Below are 5,418 nucleotides of genomic sequence, written 5' to 3'. Positions count from 1 at the left end.
AAAGACGAGAGAGAGGAGAGAGAGGAAGCGCAGAGAGGAGATGAGAGAGAGAGAGACCAGAAAGGGCCCAGAGACAGAGAGAAACAGAGACAGGAGACAGACGACAGAAGAACGAGAAAGACCAGAGAGAGAGAAGAGAGAAAGGACCAGCAGAGAGAGAAAGAGAAGAGAAGACCACAGAAAGACCTCCAGAGAAAAGAGAGAGAAGAGAAAGAAGAGAAGACAAGAGAAAGCAGAACGAAAGACAAGAGACAGAGAGAGGAAGGGAGAGAAAGAGAGAGAGAAAGGGAGAGGAGAAGGAAGACGGAGAAGACAGACGAGAGAGAGAGAGAGACAGAGACCAGAGAGAGAGAGAGACAGAGAGAGAGAAGAGAAGACAGAGACAGAGAGAGACAGAGACAGAGAGAGGCAGATGAGAGAGAGAGAGAGGAGGAGACAGAGAGAGAGAGAGAGAGAGAGAGAGAGAGAGAGAGAGAGAGACACGGAGAGAGGAGAGAGAGAGAGAGAGAACAGAGAGACAGAGACAGAGACAGAGAGAGGAGAGAGAGGAGAGAGAGAGACAGAGACAGACAGAGAGAGAGAGAGAGAGAGAAGAGGGAGGAGAGAGAAAGAGGAGAGAGAGAGAGACACGAGAGAGAGGAAGAGAGACAGAGAGCGAGAGAGAACGCAGAGACAGAGAGAGAACGACAGAGAGAAACAGAAAGAGAACAGTCTCTTGAGTTTGAACTAGATTTTGGCAAGCGTCTTCTTCTTAATTGTCCTTCAGATGCTATAATGAGAGTGATATCAGACAGTGTGTTAGCCATAATTAACTATTTAATATGACATCGTTCTTTTCTCTCTTCATTCTCAGTAGTTCGTGCAGCTAATTTACCACGGAATTACTGAATCTCTAGTTATAATAGGAAATCATCAGGCCAAGAAACTCTTCAATGAAGAACCTGATTGGAGTTTTATGGGTACATGAGAAGGTCAAATAGTCTTTATTGAGTGTCCATATCTGCTCCATGTCTTTGCTATTAGAGGAAATTCTTGGTGATATCTTTCACCTGTTTCCCATTCCAATAGATAGGTATTGTGCTGTGTAGTGTCTCTCCGTCGACTGATGGCTTGTGTTGCCTCTGGTATCATTCTTCTTCTCTTCTCTCGGAGACCTGACCCCTCCTGCTCTCAGCCCAGTATTTATGCCTGCAGTAGTGTTGGCTGTCGGGGGCTAGGGTCAGTCTGTATTATCTGGAGATATTTTCCTGTTCTTATCCAGCTGTGTGTGAATGTAGTATGCTCTCTCAATTCTCTTCTTTCTTTGCTCTCTCTCGGAGGACCTGAGCCCTAGGACCATCCCCAGGACTACCTGGCATAGTGATGGACTCCTTGCTGCTCCCAGTCCACCTGGTCGTGCTGCGGCTCCATACAACTGTTCCCTTGGCTATGAACCACTGACCTGCTTCACCGGACGTGCTACCTGTCCACACAGACCTGCTGTTCACTACTGTAGAGACAGCAAGGAAGCCCCGGTAGGTTATTTAGAGATTTACTCTGAATGATCGGCTATGAAAAGCCCAACTGACATTTATCCTGAGGTGCTCTGACCTGTTGAACCCTCGACAATACTAGTGATTATTATAATCTGACCCTGCGGTCATCTATGAAACATTTTGAACATCTTGGCCCATCCCACTGGGTAATAAGTGTCATTATCGGGGCATCTGTTTATCAGTATATTTCCAGATGTCTGACGTTCTATTAGATCTAAGGAGTAGACATACTCCACATAGATATAGAATATTCCAGAAAGGGTATGTGTCAACAGGCTGACATATCTAAGCCTTTATACTTAGGCATGAACGAATTCACATATTTTCAGATTTGTATCAAATCTGTAGTCATTACCTGATCATTTATGCATCATAAATTGTCCTTATTATGCATTTTGATACACTAAAGAACTTATGTATTGTATATGCTGAGAAAATATACTGTGTAGGACTACTGTCAGTATTTGTCATCATATAGAGACACTAAGATGTGCAACCTATCTGAGAATATCTAACGAGTCAATATACAGATGGGATTCCACAATGATTTGTGTACGAAAGTTAAATATAGATTTCAAATGATTGCGGATGTGCGGAAAACTCAGACACACATCCCTCATTCTCACATGTTCATTCTCTCAGACTGAATGGTCCACATCTCTTTAGTGTAATGAGGGCTAAATGGTTGGAAACTGATCCTTTAGTTCCAACAGGAAATAGGAACTTACAAGCTGCCAGGCACTGAAGCAATATACCACCCATTGTTCTGTAATATACTGTACCGTCGCCTGCTGTTCAAGTGATTAGCAAACAGCTAGAGTCAGACCTGGCATTGTATCTGAGGAGCCATTCTGAATATTTACCTATAGAGATAAAACTGCAGAGACTAGAACAGAGCCCTGGAGGACACCAGTAGTAAATCACCTGGTGGAGACACAGGCCCTCTACACAGCACCTCTAATGATGACCTGGCGGAGACACAGCATCTCTAATGATCACCTGGCAGAGACACAGGCCCTCTAACGATCACCTGGTGGAGACACAGCACCTCTAATGATCACCTGGCTGAGACACAGCACCTCTAATGATCACCTGGTGGAGACACAGGCCCTCTAACAATCACCTGGTGGAGACACAGACCCTATAACGATCACCTGGCCGAGACACAGCACCTCTAATGATGACCTGGCTGAGACACAGCACCTCTAATGATCACCTGGCTGAGACACAGCACCTCGATATAGAGTTAATCTGTTCTGCAGCTAGACAGCGACAGACGGAGCTCCTTCTCTCTGTTACAGGCCAGACATTAGACAGCCCAGACATTAGGCTGGGATGGCAGAGCAGGGTCTGGCCTGTCTATTGTATGTGAGAGGAAAAGGCCAGCTACTGTCTCTCTGTGTCTGCCGTTTACTCACAGAGATGCTCACTGTCTCCTTGTGTCTGCTGGGGCTGGACCCCAGGAAGAATAGCTGCTGCCTTGGCAGCTAATGGGGATCCAGAAGAAATACAAATTGGTGACGCAGACCAGACCAGACTAAACAATCAGCTCTGCTATCTGAATGAATCGTAGTGTAGTCTCTGCATGTTCAGACAGAGGATATTCATAGAATAACAACACAGCAACAAAACAGGAAGGAGAAACATGAAATGCCTCTGTAATATCCTGAATATTAGGAGTCAACCATTTTTCATCAGACCAACAGGACCTGTTGTCAGTCAGCTAACTAAAGCTAACCAACAAAGAAGCTATATTTGCCATGAGAGGTTTTTACAGGTCACGTCATCTAGCTGGCGTACAGACCACCTACTAAGGCAATAGATGTGTATGTGGTTGTTAGAGGTATTTATTATTGGATTGATGGATGTGTATTTTAATTGATGATAGAATAGAAACACAGTTTTAAATGGAAATGTATTGGAATGCTGTGCCAATACCCATCCTCAGGAAACACCAACACATAGCTGTGTAGATTGAAGGTTAATTCTTATGGCTGAAGGGGCAGTATTGAGTAGCTTGGATGAAAGGTGCCCATATCAAACGGCCTGCTCCTCAGTCATAGTTCCTAATATTTGCATATTATTATTAGTATTGGATAGAAAACACTCTAAAGTTGATAAAACTGTTTGAATTATGTCTGTGAGATTAACAGAACTCATATTGGCAGGCAAAATCCTGAGTTGAAATCAAAACAGGAAGTCAGAAATCTGAGCCTGTGTGTATTCACCAGAGTCCCTCAAGAAATCCACTTGAGCTATTAATGATGTTGCACTGCCTAGGGGTTCCACTAGATGTCAGCAATCAATAGAAATTCCAATGAGACTTCTATGATGTTGTGGGAGAGAATGAGAGCAGAATCAGTCAGGTGTCCATCAAGCAGCCATGCCCTGATCATGCCTTTTCTTCATGCACGACACTGACGTTCCATTGATCACGCAGACAAGAAGGAATACTCCGGTTGGAACTTTATTGAAGCTATATGTTAAAAACATCCTAATTATTGATTCAGTACTTAGTTTGAAATGTTTCTTCGTCCGGTAATATCACATTTTGAATATGTAAACCAGACGCGCTAACAAAAGAAGGTTTTTGGACATAAATAACAGATTTTTTCGAACAAAACAAACATTTATTGTGGATCTGGGATTCCTGGTGTCTCTGATCTAGATCATCAAAGGTAATGGAATATTTATCATGTATTTTTGTGTTTATGGTGATGCCATCTTTGCAGCTGTGGTATGCTACTTTTGAGCGCCGTCTCAGAGTATAGCGTGCATTTCTTTTTCCATAAAGTTTTTTTGAAATCTGACATAGCGGTTGCATTAAGGAGAGGTATATCTATAATTCAATGTGTATAACTTGTATTATCATCTATATTTATGATGAGTATTTCTGTTGAAACGATGGGCTATGCAAAGTCACTTGATGTTTTTGCATTTAGTGAATCATGTCGCCTCAATGTAAACTCAGATTTTTTTATATAAATATGAATTTAATCAAACAAAACATGCATGTATTGTGTAACATGAAGTCCTATGAGTGTCATCTGATGAAAATAATCTAAGGTTAGTGATTAATTCTATCTCTATTCTGTTTTTTGTGAAGCTATATTTAGCTGGGATAAATGGCTATGCTTATTGTGGTTTTGTGGTGACCTAACATAATCGTTTGTAGTGCTTTCGCTGAAAAGCCTATTTGAAATCGGACACTTTGGTGGGATTAACAACAAGATTACCTTTAAAATGATATAAGACACATGAATGTCTGAGGAATTTTAATTATGAGATTTCTGGTTTTTGAATTTGGCGCCCTGCACTTGCACTGGCTGTTGTCATATCGGTCCTGTTACCGGGACTGCAGCCATAAGAAGTTGTTAAGAGGAGGAACAGAAGTATGGTTTATTCAGGCCTATATAAACACACACATACCACAGCTATCTATATTATCAGGAGAGCAGGTTCCACGGTATACAGCCTCAGCTATCTATATTATCAGGAGAGCAGTTCCACTGTATACAGCCTCAGCTTCTATATTATCAAGGAGAGCAGGTTCCACTGTATACAGCCTCAGCTATCTACAGTGAGGAGAACAAGTATTTGATACACTGCCAATTTTGCAGGTTTTCCTACTTACAAAGCATGTAGAGGTCTTTAATTTTTATCATAGGTACACTTCAACTGTGAGAGACGGAATCTAAAACAAAAATCCGAAAATCACATTGTATGATTTTTAAGTAATTAATTTCGCATTTTGTGGCATGACATAAGTATTTGATACATCAGAAAAGCAGAACTTAATATTTGGTACAGAAACATTTGTTTGCAATTAAGAGATCATACGTTTCCTGTAGTTCTTGACCAGGTTTGCACACACTGCGCAGGG

Source organism: Salvelinus sp. IW2-2015, unplaced genomic scaffold (genome assembly GCF_002910315.2).
Source record: "Salvelinus sp. IW2-2015 unplaced genomic scaffold, ASM291031v2 Un_scaffold5826, whole genome shotgun sequence".
Lineage (NCBI taxonomy): Eukaryota > Metazoa > Chordata > Actinopteri > Salmoniformes > Salmonidae > Salvelinus > Salvelinus sp. IW2-2015.
This window is presented reverse-complemented; position numbering follows the sequence as displayed.